Consider the following 22,389-nt stretch of genomic DNA (forward strand, 5'->3'; position numbering starts at 1 on the left):
AATATTAACATCAATAATAGCTTTACATCTATCTTAGTTAATGAATTCCAAAGTGGCCTTAATGTCTCATTTGTTAATAAAATTAACTTAAAAGAATTTTATAAGAAAATATGTGACCATATTTAAACAGAATAAGGACTGGTTTGTCTGCCCGTAAAGTGCACATGTAATCTTCTCTTATTTAATTAATGATAAATTTTTTAAGAAATAAAAAATAAAATAAGCGCTGATTTTTTTCTGTTATCGAAAGAGGCACATCGAAAGAGGCACGTGTGATTGCTAACTATATAAGTACTAGCATTCTTGGCCCATGGGTGCAAAATAAGGGATTTGCTAGCGTCCAATGCAGAAGGCATTTCGTGGATGGTCTGTTACATGATTGCATCTGATAGCAGACACACAGGTTCACTTGTCATCATAGAGTTTTATAACTAATTAAGGGTACATCTTGGTACAAAATGATTTCGAATCAATCCGAACCCAGCCCGATTATATGGTAAAAGCTCAACCCAAATTCCAAAAAATTGGCCCGTGTTGCACCCCTGTAACTAATCCAACAAAAAAAAAAACGTTCAAAACAAAATAATGGAGAACTCAAAGACAAGTGGCACTTCTACAGTTAAGTAGACTAATTAGCTTAATAAACAATTTAAAAATGACCAAGCGAACTAGAAATGAGCTAAATAAAACTACTTCGCCCTGTTTTGATAAGAATGGAAGAAAGGAGCACATTACATGTTTCCAATGTTGGGCTCGTGTTCTATTTCTTTATATTTATAACGTTTTCTTTAGAGGTTTCTTAACTTATCTTTATTTACTAATTTGTTTATTTAATATTTAATAGGGTGTGGGTCTGTGTGACATTAGCCTCTTTCGAGAAATAGCATAGGTGGAAGGTTCCATGATGGCATGTTTCTCAACTCACATGTTCCCTACTTTGGTATGACTTTTTGGGCTCGTCTTGTACCATGTGGACGTGACTGGATCCATTGATCTGACTGGGGACCACAAATCTTGCCCATTGCCATTGACCCCACCTTTATCGGATGATGCTAGGCCCTCGATCAATCAAGCCTCTACAAAGAATAGCTGAACCATTGAGTTTTCATAGCCCGTCTTACTAGTGCGACATCCGTTTGGTGTGGGTTTGGTGTGGGAAGAGGACCATGTAAGTCCCCGCCATGATTATTTATAAAATCAACAGTCCCGATAATACATCTCCTTCTGTGGGACTAAAAATTGATCAGGACGGGCAAATGTCCGCCTATTTAATTAGTGAGGCTCTGTTTGTTTTGGATTTTGAGGACCGATTGTGAGTCTAAAACTGATTATTGGATTCAAAAGTAAACATGAATTTGAGTTCAATAATCAGTTTCAGACTCACAATCGATTCTCAAAATCCAAAACAAGCAGGGCGTAAAAAATCCAAACCCGCAACTCATTCCTTGCTCTCTCCGAATCCAAAATAAACAAGGCATAAAACTTCTTTGATTGGCTGTTAATACTTGAGGATTTGAATTATATCGAGACAATATGAAAAGTGTGAATTAAAGGAGCTGTTATATGTTATGTATAGTTTTTTCTTGGAAAAATATGGACAAGGAAGAAGTACAAACGTGGGCCACGTGTTCAATGAACCAAACTGTTTATCAACTAGGCCTTTTCATATGGTTGAGCCATGCTAATAGTCTACCCTATCAAAGTATACTAATCCTTTGATGTATACTCAAATAAAACCCATCAAAATTAATTAATTTACAAGAAGTCATCCTCTTGTATTCTTAGTCCTAAAGAAACCATTCACTTGTTGGGTCTCATTTTTCTGTCTAAAAAATCAAGAGTGATGATATTTTCACCCCCCGTGCAGTACTTGCACACCCGCCTTATAACTTGATTTGACATAAAGTTGCCCACTTTTCATGTCAAATCATGTTATAAGGGAGGTGTGCAGGTAATGCAGGGGGTGAAGACATCATCTCCAAAATCAATAGCATTCATTCCAATGAAATTCCACATGAAAAATTCCAAGATTTTTTATTTATTTCGTATCAATCTAACAAAAAAGTACAGAATAGATAACACTATGAAACTTTGCACAATGGTTTTGGTTGAAAAGTTAGTACTCATAGATGGAGTGAGGAAGCTGAGTAAACAAATCCGGAAAATTCAGGTGGGACCTCCACATGGGCCCACTTCCTGGTGCCAGTCTCCAGCACATAAGCACGGTGGCCAAGATCGCATCCAGAACCAATCACAAAAATCCGATCCGAAGAAGATCCACCGTTGATGAGTGCCACACAAGGAGATGAACATATACACTCCGGCATGGACCCCACAACCTTCCAACTCTTGTCCCTTCCATCCGAACCCAGCCCGATTATATGGTAAACTCAAAGACAAGTGGCACTTCTATAGTTAAGTAGACTAATTAGCTTAATAAACAATTTAAAAATGACCAAGCGAAGTAGATTATTTCTAGTGATCGAAGTTTGCCGCTAAATAAAACTTCTTGATAAGAATGGAAGAAATGAGCACATTACATGTTTCCAATGTTGGGCTCGTGTTCTATTTCTTTATATTTATAACGTTTTCTTTAGATGTTTCTTAACTTATCTTTATTTACTAATTTGTTTATTTAATATTTAATAGGGTGTGGGTCTGTGTGACATTAGCCTCTTTCGAGAAATAGCATAGGTGGAAGGTTCCATGATGGCATGTTTCTCAACTCACATGTTCCCTACTTTGGTATGACTTTTTGGGCTCGTCTTGTACCATGTGGACGTGATTGGATCCATTGATCTGACTGGGGACCACAAATCTTGCCCATTGCCATTGACCCCACCTTTATCGGATGATGCTAGGCCCTCGATCAATCAAGCCTCTACAAAGAATAGCTGAGCCATTGAGTTTTCATAGCCCGTCTTACTAGTGCGACATCCGTTTGGTGTGGGAAGAGGACAATGTAAGTCCCCGCCATGATGATTTATAAAATCAACAGTCCCGATAATACATCTCCTTCTGTGGGACTAAAAATTGATCAAGACGGGCAAATGTCCGCCTATTTAATTAGTTGAGAAAACTGTTAATATTTGGACAATATATGGTTTAAACCAATAATTTCTCCCACCTTATTGGTTTAAACCCCTAAATCTTGAATAATAAATGGTTTAAATCAATAATTTATGAGAAATTATTTGTTTAAACCCCTTCTATTTCGGCAATCAGCCCCTAAGTTTTGAACAATATGGTTTAAACCAATATTTGATATAAAGCATTTGTTTAAACCCCTAAATCTTGAAAAATTAATAGTTTAAACCAATAATTTATGAGAAATCATTGGTTTAAACCCCTAAATCTTGAATAATAAATGGTTTAAATTAATAATTTATGACAAATCATTTGTTTAAACCCCTTCTATTTCAGAAATCAGCCCCTAAGTTTAGAAAAATAATGGTTTAAACCAATATTTGAAATAAAGCATTGGTTTAAACCCCTAAATCTTGAAAAATCAATAGATTAAACAAATAATTTATGAGCAAGCATTGGTTTAAACCCCTAAATCTTGAATAATAAATGGTTTAAATCAATAATTTATGACAAATCATTTGTTTAAACCCCTTCTATTTCAGAAATCAGCCCCTAAGTTTTGAAAAATAATGGTTTAAACCAATATTTGGTATAAAGCATTGGTTTAAACCCCTAAATCTTGAATAATAAATGGCTTAAATCAATAATTTATGACAAATTATTTGTTTAAACCCTTTCTATTTTGGAAATCAGCTCCTAAGTTTTGAAAAATAATGGTTTAAACCAATATTTGATATAAAGCATTGGTTTAAACCCCTAAATCTTGAAAAATCAATAGTTTAAACCAATACTTCTTTGCCCTGTTTTGATAAGAATGGAAGAAATGAGCACATTACTAGCATTCTTGGCCCATGGGTGCAAAATAAGGGATTTGCTAGCGTCCAATGCAGAAGGCATTTCGTGGATTGTCTGTTGCATGATTGCATCTGATAGCAGACACACAGGCTCACTTGTCATCGTAGAGTTTTATAACTAATTAAGGGTACATCTTGGTACAAAATGATTTCGAATCAATCCAAACCCAGCCCGATTATATGGTAAAAGCTCAACCCAAATTCCAAAAAATTGGCCCGTGTTGCACCTCTGTAACTAATCCAACAAAAAAAAAAACATTCAAAACAAAATAATGGAGAACTCAAAGACAAGTGGCACTTCTATAGTTAAGTAGACTAATTAGCTTAATAAACAATTTAAAAATGACCAAGCGAACTAGAAATGAGCTAAATAAAACTACTTCGCCCTGTTTTGATAAGAATGGAAGAAATGAGCACATTACATGTTTCCAATGTTGGGCTCGTGTTCTATTTCTTTATATTTATAACGTTTTCTTTAGAGGTTTCTTAACTTATCTTTATTTACTAATTTGTTTATTTAATATTTAATAGGGTGTGGGTCTGTGTGACATTAGCCTCTTTCGAGAAATAGCATAGGTGGAAGGTTCCATGATGGCATGTTTCTCAACTCACATGTTCCCTACTTTGGTATGACTTTTTGGGCTCGTCTTGTACCATGTGGACGTGATTGGATCCATTGATCTGACTGGGGACCACAAATCTTGCCCATTGCCATTGACCCCACCTTTATCGGATGATGCTAGGCCCTCGATCAATCAAGCCTGTACAAAGAATAGCTGAGCCATTGAGTTTTCATAGCCCGTCTTACTAGTGCGACATCCGTTTGGTGTGGGAAGAGGACCATGTGAGGATCAATCAAGCCTTGTTAGGGATTCTACAAAGAATAGCTGAACCATTGAGTTTTCATAGCCTGTCTTACTAGTGCGACATCCGTTTGGCGTGGGAAGAGGACCATGTCAGTCCCCACCATGATGATTTATAAAATCAACAGTCCCGATTATACAGCACTTAAAAAGAGAGGAGAGGAGATGGGTCAATTTCTTGCTTGCCATCTGATGATAATTGTAATTTAGTTGGTTGTCTACTTTTTTATGAAAAGCTAAGGAGATTTTTTTTTGACAGGTAAGATGGGTTAAAAACCAAAGCCTTAACCAATTTGAGCTAGAGGCTCAACCCGAAAGCTAAATGACATTGTACTAATTTCATAAGTGGCGGCACATTTATCTCACTACAAAAAATAGAGAGACGACACACACACATTTCTCATGGATTGTGCCGCTCAAACGCAATGTTTTTACACAAAAACAATAAAAACATTGAGTTGATGCTGTAAGCACAAGGTTTTTTGTCTATTTACTGCCCATGCCCTTCACCTTTTAAGTACAAAACCAACCCAAAAGTCACTCAAATTTACAAAAGCTTGCCCATAAAAAAATAAAAATAAAAATTTACAAAAGCTTGCCACTCAGCCCTATTTAAAATTTACAAAAAATTTTAAAATCTTTGATTGATGCCCTAAAATGGTAGTTCTTCACCCATTTCAACTATAAATATGCATCCCTACAACTCGGGGTGCAAGTTTGGCCCTGTCAGCCGTGACCCGCCCTGAGCCCGAACAGTGTCAGGGCTGGATTTTCCAACCCTGAGGGCGGGTCAGGGTTCATTTTTTTAGACCCTGACTTAGGTTGGGTCGGGTTCTGGGTTGATGCCTCGTGTTGACCCGTTCCGACCCTAAGTTTTCTATTATAGAATTAAACCATCTATGCATGTTTCTTTTGCTAATGTTTTCTATTATCTTGGATTGGTGTTTCTTTATATTATTATTATTAATTGTCTCTGTTGCCCGTCATGTTGTTGAATTCATATTGTCTTATTTTGTTCCCTTTCTCTGTTTATTGATCAATTTGTTCTATATGATAAGTGGTTGCTTTATTTTTGGCACTCTTAACAGGTATTTGCACTAGGGTCAATTTGGGCCGACCCGGCTCAGCCTAATCAGGGCGGGCTAGGGCCAGCACTGAGCCCCAGAGTCACGCTTTCTGACGTCAAATCACATTAAAAGTGGGGCGAATGCATACTTGGGGGGTTTGAAATAGGGTGATGATATTTTCACCCTTGCAGTACTTGCACACCCCCTTATAACGTGATTTGACATAAAGTTGCCCACTTTTCACGTCAAATTAGGTTATAAGGGGTTCTCCACGAATGCGAGGGGGTGAAAATATCATCTCCCTTGAAATATCATCGCCCAAGAATAAACAAATTCCGGTGGGGCTTAGAGTGAATCCACGTTTTGGAGAGAAACTCCAAGTTTCACGTGGATGAACAATCCATTCAAAAGCATATCACCCAAAATCATGGTTTCCTCTACTTGTTATAGTATATATATAGAATAATAGGACTCTATTCTAACCAATAAGCAAGAACAAATCCTATATAATTAGAAAAGACACAAAACCATTATAGAAAAAAACGAAGAAAAATACTAATTATTAGCGACGGAAAATTAATTGACTTTTCTATGTGTCGCTATTTCCTAACATTTATGCGACGGAAGTATAATAACCTTCGTTAGTTATATCTCTTTAGTGACGGTTACACCTCCATCGTTAGTTATATATGATTTAATTAATTTTTTATTAAATTCTATAGCGATGGGAAAAAGATACGTCGTTTTTTCGTAACATTTGGAGATGAATTTATGATGACCGTCGCCATATGTGATATTAGCAATGGGTAAACAAATCGCTCGCTATTGTATTTAAGAAAGAAACTAAAATAAATAAAAAATAAACTATCCAAAATGTGTAGTTTTCTTTGAAATTTTAACTACTTATATAAATAAAGTTTCGAATAATCTAATAACTAACATTCTAACAAGCTCCCCGTTGTAGATACCCCATTTTGACCGGACCCTTTTTTTTTTTCCCAATACCGAATAAGCTCCTGAAATCAAATAAAATCCCAATCCCAAAAAGTGTCCATGGTTGATCTTGAAACCCCAAAATCGAATAAAATTCCTGAATTATGAATCCCAGAATTCTTGAAGAGCTGAGTCCTGCACCACTAAAAGACAAAATGGAACTTATATGTAATTTTAAATTAAATTATCACTATTCTTTAATAAAAGGGATTTGCGTCCATCGCAGAAGGCATCTAATGGTAACAGCATGTGAGAGCAACCACAAAGGCTCACTTTTCAGAGGATTTTGTCTTCATTAATGAGGTGGCTGCTCTCACATGCAACAGACCATCCGTGAAATGCCTTCTGCAATGAACCCTAGCAAATGCCTAAATAAAAAGAACTAAGAAAAATTCAAGAAGCACATCCTTTGTGACAGAGTAGGTCCAAGTAGTATGAAAACACTCTATTAGGGTCCTTGGTATTTTAATTCTACATGTATAATATACAAACACAAATTTTCCTAAACCAAAAGCTAATGCAGTCCCAATTCTTAATCTACATCATTATCAAACACACCACCAATACAAATCAGAAAAAATGGACCAACTCTTCTTATGAAATATCATCGCGAAGGCGATAAGTTGGAACAGCTACTAGATGGGTAGCTCTAGGGACTGCGAGGCCGAACTCCTCAGTCATGTCCAAGTCAGTGGAAGATAGGTCATTCTGAAGCTCCCAATTAAAGCAGTGAACCAATTGTGCTAATACCAGCCGAACCACCGTAAGCCCCAATTGTATTCTAGGACAACCTCTACATCCAGAACCAAAGGGAATCAGTTGAAAATCTCGGCCCTTGAGGTCTATACTACTACCCATGAACCTCTCAGGGAAGAATTCTTCAGCATTAGGCCATGCATCGGGGTCTCGTCCGATTGCCCAGTAATTTATAATGACACGAGATTTTTTAGGTATATAGAAGCCATTAACTATACAGTCCTCCATGGCCTCATGAGGGACGAGCAATGGGGCCACTGGATGGAGTCTCAAACTTTCCTTCACCACCATGTCCAAGTACTCCAACTTTTGTAGGTCTGATTCCTCCACTTTGTGCTCCATGCCAATCATAGCCTCTAATTCTTCTTGGACCTTCTTCATTACTCGTGGATGCCTGAGGAGCTCAGAGATTGCCCATTCGATTGCAGTTGCCGACGTATCCATTGATCCCGCAAGCATGTCCTATGAAAAATTGTACTTCTTATGGTTACTAAGCATATACGTACTTAATCAATGGAGCTCATGGGTTTTTTAAACATGTTATGAAGACTAGAATCAGATGTGTTGAAGTATAAATTATTAATTAACACCAATTCTAAAAGCTTAAGCTTTTGGTCTTTTGGAGTAATTGAGCTCGATCCTATCGTGTAAATATTGTTTGGTTCTAAATCTTCCACCCTCCTCGGTTTTGCTTTCCAGCAGCACTAACAGTGCCCGACCCACTCCGTGGGGCCTGCCCCTTGGGGATGCTGAAAACGCTTCTACACGAGGAGAATGAGAGTTCAAATATATAGCCCAAGAACTTTCTCTCCCTTTCTGATGTGGGATCTTACAATCCACCCCCCTTAGGACCCAGTGTCCTTGCTGGGACATCGTACTACGGGAGGTACGACTCTGATAACATTTTGTCACGCCGTGACTACACTGTGCAAATATTGTCTAATTTTAGGTCTTCTACCCTTCTCAGTTTTGTTTTCCATCAGTACTCCGCAGGGTCTGCCCCTCGGAGATGCTGAAAACGCTTCTACATAGGGAGAAAGAGAGTTCACAAATATAGCCCAAGAACTTTCTCTCCCTTTTTGATGTGTTATCTTACAATCTACTCCCGCTTAGGGCCCGACGTCCTTGCTGGTTCTGCGGCAGGTACAACTTTGATACCATTTTGTCACGCCCTGACTTCACTATGTAAATAGTGTCCTGTTTTGAGTCTTCTACCCTTCCCGGTTTTGTTTTCCAACAGCACTCCACGGGCCCGCCCCTTGGAGATGCTAAAAACTCGTCTACATAGGGAGAGGGAGAGTTCATATATACAATCCGTGAACTTTCTCTCACTTTCCAATGTGGGATCTTATAGTTAATTAGTTCCTTCATATGGTATTAGAGCTATTACCTCACGGTAGGTTCTGGGTTCAAAACCCAATTGACTCCTTGATATTAAACATCCACGTGTATGATGAACCCAAAAAACGAGGGTCCACACGTAACAGGGAGTGTTGAAGTATAAATGATTACATATATACCTGGCAAAAGCGACCCATGCCCGCGGGTCAACCCGACCCGCCCGCAAATTTGCGGGCACGGGTCTGAGTTTTAGTGACCCGTCAAAACTAACCCGCGGGTGACCCAACCCGCAAAAACACGGGTCGGGTCGGGTCAACCCGCAGGCACCCGCAAGTCACTTGGCTTTTTTAAGGGTGGTGATTTTGTTATGCTAATCTAGTTAGATGGCTTTTTTTTCTAATGCAAATGATGGTGATTTTGTCATGCTAATCTATTTTTTAAGGGTTTGATGCCTGAATAGGTTGTGGGTGGCACCATAGAATATAAATAGGTTGTGGCTAGCACCATAGGTTGATCCCAACCCTCCGATTTGAATGTTAGAGGGTTGATCACTTGATCCTAACCCTCTATAGATCGGAGGGTTAGGATCAACCTATTGAAATGATTTTTGGGGCACAACCTATTTAGGCTGTGGGCCATCTAATGGATGGTTTGGATCATCCCATGGTATCGGCCATACCCCCCTCATAAAAATCCAGTGATAAAATTTTCCAAAATAAACAACTGTTTGAATTTGCGGGTGACCCGCGGGTTGACCCGGCCCACCCGCGGGCCGCGCGGGTCACCTAAATTCTGACCCTAAAAAATGCGGGTCATCTCCTGACCCAACCCGTGTGACCCGCACCCCCATCACCTGCAGGTTGACCCGGCCCGACCCACCCGTTTGCCAGGTCTAATTACATAACACAAACTCTAAAAGATTATACTTTTGGAGTAATTGGTTGTTTCACAAGAAGCTATTAGGTACTTGTGTGATTTTTATATTTCCTTACCGACATGATTGCCTTAACGTCTGTTCGATAAAGTTGGAACTCAGAATCCTTGGAATTCATGAGGGATAACATGACATCAACGAAGTCCTGCTGCTTGCCTTGCCTAGCATTCATGTGTTCATCAATGATCTTCTCGAAAAATTTGTCAACTACCTTGTTTATAGCCTTCATTTTGCGACGTAGCCCTTGAATGTCTACTACTCCAATGTAAGGGATATAGTCTGCTAGATTAAAAGTAGCTGCCAATCTCATTCCCTCTTGTATCACACCTTTGAATCCCCTTTCATCCAAATCCTCATCCATGTACTTCTTCCCAAATACCATCCTACATGTCATGTCTGCTGAGAGAGATGCCACCTTCGCACTTAGATCAACGCTAGCACCCATCTTGGCGGTGTCCTTAATCGATTGGACAAGAAGACCCAACTCTTCTTTCCTCATGGACTTGAAGGAATCAATCTTAAGGTTGCTAAGCAATTGTAAGGTGCACAATTTGCGAACGTTACGCCAATATGGGCCGTACTTTGAGAAAGACATTCCAGCAGAGTCATAAGACATGTGTTTAGCGGCCTCGGTGAACGGCCTACTGGCGAACACATGATCATGCGTCTTGAGAAACTCTTGGGCCGCCTGTGGAGATGAGACTACCACAGTTGGAACTAGGCCTAGGCGCATGTACATGATCGGGCCATATTTCTTGGCTAACCATGGAGGTCGTGATGAGGGAGCTCACCCAACATGTGAAGGCTGCCCAAAATTGGAAGCCCTTGAGGGCCAGGAGGTAATCTATTCTTGCCTTTTCCTCGAATTGCACATAGGATATAGGCAAGGGACCAGAACCCTGCTAGTACAAGAAAGGGAAAAGCAGCCCAAGAAGATATGGAAGGCATGGCCGTGGAAAATCAAACACCGTTTTTTCCTTGCTCACTTGAAAGCTGAAGCTACGTAACAACACACTTTTAAGGTGGGGAGCTGATGACAAGAAAAGGGATAAATACATTTACCTCCCATCTAGTTTCTGACACATCCACTTCTACCCCTGTGGTTTAAAAAGTGACAAAGACCTCCCCTCTAGTTTCGTTGGGTTTTTTTAACTGCACGGTGCAAACGGCGCGCGTGAAATGACCCATTTGCCCTCTGTTTTAAGTCGACAACAGTTGGGTTTTTTATCTTTGGGGTTTTTTTTATCTCTGGGGTTTTACTCGACGGAACTAGGGTTTTCAATTTGTGGAAGACGAACGACTATTTCCTGTCATCTTCAACCTTGGAACCATCGATTCGAGGGTTTCTAAAACATTCGTCTTCTCCCAGCGTTTCAGGTTGGGAAGATTTCTGTCTTTTAATGTCGTGTTGTGGGAATATTATAGAAAATGATTGGTAGGTGTTAAAATAGTTTACAAACCCTTTTGTCTGTAAATATTTTAGGAAGTTTTAAAGGCTTGATTCCAAAGTTCCCACTTAAAACAAAGTTTCTGTGATTTTTTAATGGAAAATTGTCGGGTTAGGTGTTCTTTCGATGTAAACTGTAATGTTAGTTAGGGTTTATGAGTATTTTATTGGTTTTTGTGGAATGTCGAAATTTTTTGTGGAGAAACACTATGTTGTGGTCCCAATTTGTGAGAAAGATGTCATTTTGCCCCCTTTTTAAGGCTTTTTGTGCTATCTGTCTTGCATATGGTGTTAGTGTGGTCCTCCTTTTTAGGGCTTTTTGTGCTATCTGTCTTTCACATTAAGCATGTTGTGTTCCCCCACTGGAGATTCAGTGTTTTTTTTGCTTTGAAAGTAGGGTGTATATGTTGTGGTCCCCCTGGAGAATCCATGTATTTTGGATTGAAAATAGGGGTCTGCCACTGCAGATGTGCAAATGTTGTGGTCCCCCCCACTGAAAATTCTATGATTTATGCTTTGAAAGTAGGGTGCAATGAGTGAATGTTGTGGTCCCCCCTTTGCAAAGTTAATGTTTTTTGCTTTCTAATTAGGGGTCTAGCAGTGCAATTGGGTATATATTGTACTCTCCCTTTGCAAAGTCAATGCTTTTGCTTTAAAATTAGGGTTGTCCCTATGCAAATTAGTATATGTAGTGGTCCCCTACTGGAAATGATTATATGTTGATTTGAAATGATTATATGATGCTTTGAAATGGTCCCATTCTATCACTGTTGAGTCAAATGCAATGCGTATATGTTGTCCCTTTCAGTGTATTTTAACTTTGTTCTCTTACCTTTATATGGCAGTGATGGCCCCTGGGTATCTCACTTTCGAGGTGCATCATGGTGGGGAATTTGACAGTAAAAAGAGGGGGTATAAAGGGGGAACTGTGACGCACATCGATGACATCGACCCAGATTTGTTATTATTGTTTGAAATGCAAGACATGGTGGGAGAGATAGTTGGTGTTCCTATCCATTTGTTTATGTACCATAGGGTCCCAGAGAGAGGTAAGCATTGTGGTTTTCGAAGGATTGATTCAGACAGAGATGTCCTACAAATGATAGACCTTCATAAAGGGAAGTCTACAATTCAGATATATCTTGACACTCCCCCATTGCCAGCAAGTGTAGCTGATGTCTTGGGAGGGACATCAGAAGGACATGTTGTGGGAGGTGATGGAGGTTTGCATGGGCAAGTTGTGGCCTCCATTCCAACAGGTGGTAGCACCTCCATTCCAACAGGTGGTAGTGAGAGGCATGATGAAGCTGTCGATGATGAAGAGCACACCCCCATTCCAACAGGTGGTAGCACCTCCATTCCAATAAGTGGTAGCTCCTCCATTCCAACAGGTAGTAGTGAGATGCATGGTGAAGCTCTCGATGATGAAGAGCACCCCCTCATTCCAACAGGTGGTAGCACCTCCATTCCAATAGGTGGTAGCTCCTCAATTCCAACAGGTGGTAGTGAGAGGCATGGTGAAGCTGTCGATGATGAAGACCACACCCCCATTCCATCAGATAATAGTGATGAAGATTTTGAAGACTCTGATTCAGAGGATGAAGATTTTGTTGCCTCTACAATGTCAGATTACAGTGGGAGTAGTTGTGGACTAGGCAGTGAGTCTGATTATGTCGATGAAGCTGCTGATATTTTGGGAGGAGGTGAATTTGTGGGAGATGATGTACATGAAGATGAAGATGTGGTTGGGGCATGTGGAGAGGAGGTTATACCTGATGATCCTCTGATGTCAAATGCATGTGAAGATGACGAAGATGAGTATTACCGTAGAAGTCCAATATCTTCTTCAGATGAAAGAGAACCCAATATAGAGTTCAATGAGCATGTGGACATGGAGAAGATATTGTTGGCCGTGGGGATGATTTTCAGCTCCCCCAAAGTGTATAGAGCTGCATTGAAAGAGTATGCAATTGAACATGGGTTTGAGTACATGTATGTCAAGAATGAGCCTTCCAGAGTTACTGCAGAATGCAAGAGCAAATGTGGTTGGAGAATACATGCATCTCGTATGCAACAGGGAGAAGGATTTCAAATAAAAACTTTCAATTCCATTCATAACTGCCCTAGATCATATAACAACCACCATGTTTCTTCTACTTGGTTGTCGTCAAAATATGTTGAGAAGATCATGGATGATCCCAAATGGAATGTTCATGCAATACGGAAGAGTATTAAGAGAGATTTCAAGGTTGATGTACCTAAGTCAAAGATTTATAGGGCCAAGAGGAAGGCTTTAGAATGCATTGATGGAGGGTATGTTGAGCAATATGCTAGAATTTGGGACTACTGTGATCTTGTCAAGGTTAAAAACCCAGGTAGTTGTTTGAAGTTGAAGGTCGAGAGGCCTACTTTGGATGTGTTTCCAACCTTTCAGAGGCTATATATCAGTCTCCATGCTATGAGATCGGGATTCTTGGCTGGTTGTAGGCCTTTTATAGGCTTGGATGGCTGCCATTTAAAAGGTCGATGGGGAAGCCAAATTCTTAGTGCAGTTGGGAAGGATGCAAATGATCAGATGTTCCCAATAGCCTATGCAATAGTGGAGGCTGAATTGAAAGAATCATGGACTTGGTTTCTGACAACACTCCTCAATGACATTGGTCAAATTGAGACTCATGGTTGGACCTTCATTTCTGACAGACAGAAGGTATACATCATTTGCTTACAGTTTCAAGTGTTTATATGGTAATGTAGTTGTCTTTTAATTCTAGAATTCTATAAATGTACCTATCACCTTGTTATTGCAGGGATTGGTTGAAACTTTTGAAGATATCTTGCCAAATGCGGACCACAGGTTTTGTGTCAGGCATATGTATAGCAACTTTAAGGCGGAGTTCAAGGGTAAGATTTTGAAGGATACTATGTGGGCAGCAGCATATGCTACCACTCCGATTGAATTTCAGAGGCACATGGCAAAGATGGAGAAGCTTGATAAGCAAGCTCATGCATATCTTACGAAAATTAATCCTACATTGTCGTCAAGATCAGCATTTAGCCCTAGGCCAAAATGCAATCTTCTAGTGAACAACCTGTCGGAGACATTCAATGCATTTATTCTACCTGCTAGGGACAAGCCCATTGTAACGATGTTGGAAACCATAAGAAGGCTTCTTATGGGGAGATTCCAAAAGCAGAGATCAGATATGGAGAGTTATGGGGGACCTATCTGCCCCAAAATACAAGAGAAGTTGGAGAAGGCAAAGGTTGCGGCTTGTGATTGCCATGTCGAATGGTCTGGTGGGGAGGAGTATGAAGTCGAAAGGTATGGAAAGCAATATGTTGTTAACCTAGGGCAAAAGACTTGTGGATGTAGGAATTGGAACTTGAGTGGTATCCCATGCATGCATGCTATTGCAGCCATCTTCTACCACCATGAGACCGTAGAGAAATATGTCGACCCCTGCTACCAGAAAGATGCCTTCCAGAGGAGTTATAAAGAACTGATTCACCCCATGCCTAGTATGGAGCAGTGGCCATCTTTAGACATGGACCCGGTCCTCCCACCTCCAATAAGAAGGCCCCCAGGAAGGCCAAAGAAACTGAGGAGGAGAGATGCAGATGAACCCAGAAGACCTACAAATCCATTCAAGTTAGTAAGAAAGCATGGGTCACTAAAATGTAGTAAGTGGTCTGTTTGGACACAACAGTCGCACTTGCAAAGGGCCTATCAAGGAAAAAAGGAAGTGGGCTTCTCGAGGGAGAAGCACACCATCTACTACTAGTGATGCAGCTGGTGCTACTATATCTGTTGTTGGGCATCGTAGGGGAAAAGAACCAGTCACCAGGGGCTTGCACACACCTGGAGGAAGAAGTGAGAGACGTGGGAGAGGTAGTAGAGGTGGGAGAAGAGGCCATTTCTTCTCTTATCCAACAAGAAAAGTAAGTAACCTTCATAGTTCCATATGAGTTAGTACATATCACTATGGCCTAACTTCTTCTTGTTGGCAACTTTGCAGTCTCCTCGCAAATTAAGTGCACCTGCTGCTACTGCTGGTACTTCTGCTGTTGGAAGTACTTCTGTACCTTATTTTGGGACCCAACAGTCTTCAGCTCCAGGTGGGAAGTGATGTTTGGATTCTCTTCATAGATGTCTTCAGCTCCAGGTGGAGGGTTTTTGATGGGCATGCTTACTTTCAAGTTGAAGATGGCCAATGTTTTGGAAGTTTATTGCAGGGATTAGTTATGTTATGTTAACAATGTTATGTAAACACTGTTTTTCTATGTTCTTCATGAATACTTGGGGGATTAGTTATGGTTGTCTTCTTCTTGCATGTGGAGGGTTTTGGGTTTTTGTAATGAACTGGTGTAATTTGACATTGGTTTCAGATGGCATACGTGTCTTTGTAATGCAAATGACAGACATGTATTTCTCCATGGCTTGTATTAAATGAACAGGTGGTCTATGCTGAACAAGTGATCTATGCTTGTATTGAATGGATATTTGTCCATGGGTTGTATTAAATGAACAGCTGCTCTATGCTTGTATTGAATGGAATTTGCTTCATGCTTATATTCCCTATATTCAATCAACAGGTGCTCTATGCTTGTAATGAATGGGATCTGCTTCATGCTTGTATTCAATGAACAGGTTCTACATGCTTGTATTCAATGAACATGTGGTACATGCTTGTATTGAATGAACAGGTGCATCAGAATCATTGAATGAACAGGTGCTCTGCAGCAGAATCATTGAATGAACAGGTGCTTCATGCTTGTATTGAATGAACAGGTGCTTCATGTTTCTATTCAATGAACATGTGCTTCATGCTTGTATTCAATGGACAGGTGCTTCAAATGGGTTGTATTCAATGAACAGGTCCTCTATGCTTCTATGGAATGGTATCTGCTTCTTATGAACATGGTAATTCAACCAGCTCATTCAACCTGATAATTGAACATGGTAATTCACAGTGGTTATTGAAGGTGCTGGCAATTGATGTTGATTGCATTCAATCATTATTAATGTTGGTTGAATTCCTTTCATGGTTGGAAAGTCAACATGGTAATTGAACATAGTAATTCATACCAACCATTAAGAAGTAGGGTTCAGACCTCCCAATTAAGAAGTAAAAACCGAAATAACACCAACCATCATGATAAGAAATAGATTGAAATCTACTTTCATTTCTTCAACACATTTCCTACATAGATAGTCTTTCAAAACATCATTTCAATACAGACACTAAGAAAACAGCACATAGAAGAGCAGCACCCCATGACATGGCAAGTAAGGTCCGCAAAATCTTTTCCCTGCGACGATACTTGTCGACTTCAGCGTCCAACCTTTCAAGCTCCGCCAGCATCTTTGAGAACTTCTGCATAACCTTCGGTACGATAGCACTTCCTCGAACACATATCGGTGGATCCACCCATTCAAAAAAACCACAAGAAGCATCCATCTGAAATCATAGAAGCTCATTTAGAGTTACCCCATAATTCATATCCAAAGTATGACTACTCACAAAAGATTGCTCACCTCATACCCAGAACACCCCAAAAACCTTCGCCCGAAGTTAGTGCTAGTCCATGATATCCTTAGTGGCGCTCGTTGTCCACAGTGGCATGGTGTGAAGGCAAAACCTTGTGAATGTTTACCACTCGAAGAGGAACCAGCTGATGCCATCTACCTAGGCCAAAAAATTACCCAACTGTTATTTTTTCCAAATTAGGCAAACCCTTATAATGCACTTATAAGGGTTTCTTACTTGTAAATTAACCAACATTAATTGGTAGGGTTTCTATTAATAAAACTCATTCCAAACCCTAACTTACAAGGGTTTCTGACAAATAAATCACAGCCACAAATCAAATACAAGAAAACCACAGAACTCAAATACAAAAAAACCACCACAAATCAAACACAAGAAAACTCCCAAAAATCACAGCCAAGTAAACAACAAACATTAGGATTTTTTAAACATTAGGTTTACAGAACAACAAATAGTAACAAATTTCACCACAAACGTGATTAACAGTATATTACTTCGTTTGTACAATGGGAAATGATGAAATACATAGATGTAGTATAAAATCAGAAAACATACCTGTAACCACGTGGAAGGTGTGTCCAGCCAAGAACCCTAACCCTTCGAAGTTCCCTCTTCCACAACGAAGCTCTGTTTCAGATATTTAAAAAAAAACCGGTCTGTAAATGCCTTATCAAAGAGAACACAGATACGGGGGTATTTTGGTCCGTAAAATATTAACCCTGGTTACTTTCTACGGTTCTGTCGGGTTAACGTAACGGCCAATTGACGGAAGGGGTATACTTATAACCAAACGAAACTAGAGGGGAGGTCTTTGTCACTTTTTAAACCACAGGGGTAGAAGTGGATGTGTCAGAAACTAGAGGGGAGGTAAATGTATTTATCCCACAAGAAAATTCTGATGTGGGTTTGGTGCAACGAGTTAATGCAAGAAGAATATTGGAATTACGAGAAATAATTTAATGAAGGACCTTATGAACATGTAAAGGTGGTACGATAAATGTACCACCCTTGATATTTGATCCAACAGCAGGATCAAATATCAAGGATGGGATGATGACCCTTCATCATATAATTTCTTATTGGAATTACAGTGGGTTTTGGTTTTGTAATAGGTGATAATCCGTACATGGCGGTGTTGATTTCATCCACAAAACTACGAGTGGCTATAATAATCTTATCACTATCATTAAATGAATGACTGAAAGTCCAAAATATCTCATATGCCGGTGAGCTTAGGACACCTCTCTTCTACTTTTTAGAGAGAGCAAAAGAGGCGTGAGAAATCTGGCTGGGTTGAACGGTTATTACAGATATTAAAATAAAGGAATGATATTCGCTCCTTTTGCTTTCTTGGGCCACCCCTTATAGTGTAAAAGGGTTGTCATAAATACATTAGAGGGCAGGTTTGCCTGAAAGATTCAGCTCCTTTTTCGGAGAGTTATCTTTTTTTGTTGTTGTTTGGTTTGCTTTTATTTTGTTATTTGTCTGTTTTGGTGTTCTTTTGGAGCGTGTCTGTGCTTCCTTCGTTGTTTGTTCTCCTTTCCAAGTTCTGGAAGAGTTGCTTTTCGTTTCTCATGTATATCTTATCCTTCTTTTAATATATCTGGTCGGGGTCCTGCCTAACCCAGCTTACCCATAAAAAAAAAAAACATTAGAGGGCGCAAATATATCACTTCCTTAATAATAGTGGTGACCATGGTTTTGAAATTTCGACAGAAATCCGAAATTTTGAGTTTCACCCTGGACTAGACCTGGCAAAAGCGACCCGTGCCCGTGGGTCGACCCGACCCACCCGCAAATTTGCGGGCACGGGTCTAAGTTTTAGTGACCCGTCAAAAACTAACCCGCGGGTGACCCAACCCGCAAAAACACGGGTCGGGTCGGGTCAACCCGCGGGCACCCGCATTTTTACAGTATTTTTAAATTCTTTTGAGAATGTTATCATCACTACTGTTTTTTATGAGGGAACTCCTCACTTTATAAAAAGTACGGTATGGCCTGCACCATAGGATTATCCAAACCGTCCATTAGATGGGCCATAGCCTAAATAGGTTATGCCCCAAAATTATTTCCGTTGGTTGATTCTAACCCTCCGATCTATCTAACATTCAGATTGGAGGGTTACGATCATCCTATGGAAATGATTTTTGGAGCATAACCTATTTAGGCTATGGCCCATCTAATGGACGGTTTGGATCATCCTATGGTGTGGGCTATACCATACTTTTAATAAAGTGAGAGTGCGCTCATAAGAAACAGTAGTGTTGATAACATTTCCATCTATTTTTTATTTTATGAGAATTCACTACCAAGCTTCTCCTATGGCAATTTCTCGGCAAGTGGCCATCGGTGCAAAGATACACAATTGGCAAATGTTGCTGGCAAACCAAAAAAAACGAAAAAAAGTAATCATTACACAAAAAAAAAGAAGCTAAATTATAAAGTTTTAAATGAAAAATTACCTAAAAATGGTTCTAAAATTGTAAAATTACGAAAAAAATACCAATAAAATATACAAGGTTATGACAATTACAGAAAAAACAAATGCTGTCAAATCAGAATAATTATTACAATCCCATATTTGCGGCATATTTGCGGGTGACCCGCGGGTCACCTAAATTTTGACCCGCAAAAATGCGGGTCATTTCCTCACCCGACTCGTGGACCCGCACCCGCATCACCCGCGGGTTGACCCGGCCCGACCCACCCGTTTGCCAGGTCTACTCTGGACCGACACCGAAACGTCTAATAATCGAAACCGTATTTTATTTTGTCCGAAATTTTGGAATTTCGGTCGAAATTTCTTTTTTTTTTCTGAAATTTCACCCAAATAGCTGTTTTTTTTTTAAATTTATTTAATATTTTACAGAAATTTCTAGGGCTGCAACTCGGGTCGGGCGGGTCGGGTTTTGGAGAACCCAACCCTACCCGAGAAATATCTTGGGTCGGGTCGGGTCGGGTTTTTTTTTTTGGGAAAACCCACGATTCCCAAACCCGGCCCTACCCATGATAAATCTCGGGTCGGTTCGGGTCGGGTCGGGTTTTTTCACGTTGACGCAATTTTTTAAGGAAAATTCTTGTTTGGCAAGGCAACTCAACTCATAGAAGCAGAAATTACACTCACATTACACTTGAATCAAATAATGCTGTAATCAAACAATGTTGTAATTACAATCAAACAATGCTGAATCAAACACTTGAATCAACTCAACTCATAGAAGCAGAAATTACACTCACATACAATAACAGTGGGTGCGTGGGTTTTCACTTTTAACTTTTAACTAACAATAGAAAAAAATGTAAATACCATAACTTATGTAACTCGGGTCGGGCTCCTTCAAACCCGGCTCGACCCGAGATTAATGCGGGCTTTTGAATGCTGAACCCGGCTCGACCCAAAACCCATGAAACCTGAACCCAACCCAGGCTATTTTCGGGTCGGGTAAAACCCGACTCGAGTTGCAGCCCTAGAAATTTCTACCGAAATTACCAAAATTTCAGAAATTTCAGCCGAAATTTGGTATCAAATAAAATATTATTTTTGACGTTTCACAGGATTTCGATGGGGTCTGAAACCGAAATTTAAAACCATGGTGGTGACTTACACTGAATTTCGCTTTCCATGAACAGATATATTATCTCGTGGCTGGTCTGTATAGTGGTATTATTGGTTTGTTCCATTAATTTGCTTCATGATAAGATGGTTAATTTGGCTCATCATTGGCCTTATCAGTATGCGTAAGCCTTCTAAAATGGAATATCTTACTGCTTCTATATAACCCGCCTTCTTTTTTACTAGGGTCTGTCTGGATGTGGACCAAAAAAATCGCTTTCTTTCCATAGCTCCAAGTCATCTCAAAGGTGATGATGCCAAAATCTGGATCTGTGCGTCAGGCGAGCGCTATCGGCAAAACCAGAAGCTTAGGTCGGTAGAGCTCCTATTTATGGGTGCCTGCGCTCATAGAAAACAACATTAGAAGGGCCCCGGAGTGGGGACTAGGGGGCACCCTCCGACGCTCAAGTCAGGTATCGGTATCACAAGTATCTAAGCAAGACTAATAGAGATAAACATGCTTATGGGGGGAAGAAGAGTGTCATTTACCATTGAGCAAGGGGGTGCCTTTTATAGGCTTAGAATTCTTACACCATGTTTTGGTGTATAAGCCATGTGTCCTTGTGCATGCCATGTTTTTAGCATGTTTGCCACTTGTAGGTGTGCTTGCCATACATTAGCATGTATGCCATGTGTCTAAAGTAAAAGGGGAATTTATTTATTTTTCCCCCAACACTTGTTTTCATACTCTTCTTGATCATAATTAGATTCCTTTGGTATAAGGGTGAAACGTGGCGGGCTTTAACGGTCCTACCATATTTTCTCCCTATCATAATATCCCCTACTCCTTTGGTCCATTAAATGGACCAAGGGAGTAAGTTCATTTGTCCAGTCACATAATATAGTGAAGAGGGTATTGATGGGAAGCTGGGAAGGCAAAGGGGCATGCTGTTACATTCGACGGTTCATTCTCGAGGGGCATTTTCTCCATCTAAGTGGAATAACTGTAGGGTGACCGGACCCTTGTCCTGAGGTCCGAGCAATTTTTGCTTAACCAGGTTCTTTTTACATCTAAGTGGAATGGTGCTAGTGCGGCTGGACCCTTGTCCTGAGGTCCGAGCCTTTTTTGCTCAACCAGGCTCTTTTTCCATCTAAATGGAATGGGGGTAGTGCGGCTGGACCCTTGTCCTGAGGTCCGAGCCTTTTTTACTCAACCAGGCTCTTTTTCCATCTAAGTGGAATGGTAGTAGGGTGGTTGGACCCTTGTACTAGGGTCTGAGCCCTTTTTTGCTCAACCTGGCTCTTTTTCCATCTAAGTGGAATGGTAGTAGGGTGGCTGGACCCTTGTACTGGGGTCCAAGCCCTCTTTTGCTCAACCAGGCTCTTTTTCCATCTAAGTGGAATGGTAGTAGTACGGTTGGACCTTTGTACTGGGGTCCGAGCCCTTTTTTGCTCAACCAGGCTCTTTTTCCATCTAAGTGGAAGTGTAGTAGGGTGGCTGGACCCTTGTACTAGGGTTCGAGCCCTTTTTTGCTCAACCAGGTTCTTTTTCCATCTAAGTGGAATGGTAGTAGGGTGGCTGGACCCTTGTACTGGGGTTCGAGCCCTTTTTTACTCAACCAGGCTCTTTTTCCATCTAAGTGGAATGGTAGCAGTGCGGCTGGACCCTTGTCCTGAGGTCTGAGCCATTTTTGCTCAACCAGGCTTTTTTCCATCTAAGTGGAATGGTAGTAAGGTGGCTGGACCCTTGTACTGGGGTCCGAGCCCTTTTTTTGCTCAACCAGGCTCTTTTTCCATCTAAGTGGAATCGTGGTTGTGCGACTGGACCCTTGTCCTGAGGTCCGAGCCATTTTCGTTCAATCAGGCTCTTTTTCCATCTAAGTGGAATGGTGGTAGTGCGGCTGGACCCTTGTCCTGAGGTCCGAGCCTCTTTTTGCTCAACTAG

General features: G+C 40.4%; 1 pseudogene across 1 annotated transcript; it reads right to left on the reverse strand.

The window, feature by feature from the left end:
* Window positions 1–7,369: 7,369 nt before the first annotated feature.
* Window positions 7,370–10,843, reverse strand: LOC143861277 (cytochrome P450 71AU50 pseudogene; annotated as a pseudogene). Its single transcript, XR_013239946.1, has 2 exons — window positions 9,954–10,843; window positions 7,370–8,082 (listed from the first exon to the last, which is right to left on the reverse strand). The product of XR_013239946.1 is annotated as a cytochrome P450 71AU50 pseudogene (transcript).
* Between the last annotated feature and the right edge of the window lie 11,546 nt (window positions 10,844–22,389).

Source organism: Tasmannia lanceolata, unplaced genomic scaffold (assembly GCF_043159265.1).
Source record: "Tasmannia lanceolata isolate RefF3 unplaced genomic scaffold, GAP_Taslan_0.1 ptg000037l, whole genome shotgun sequence".
Lineage (NCBI taxonomy): Eukaryota > Viridiplantae > Streptophyta > Magnoliopsida > Canellales > Winteraceae > Tasmannia > Tasmannia lanceolata.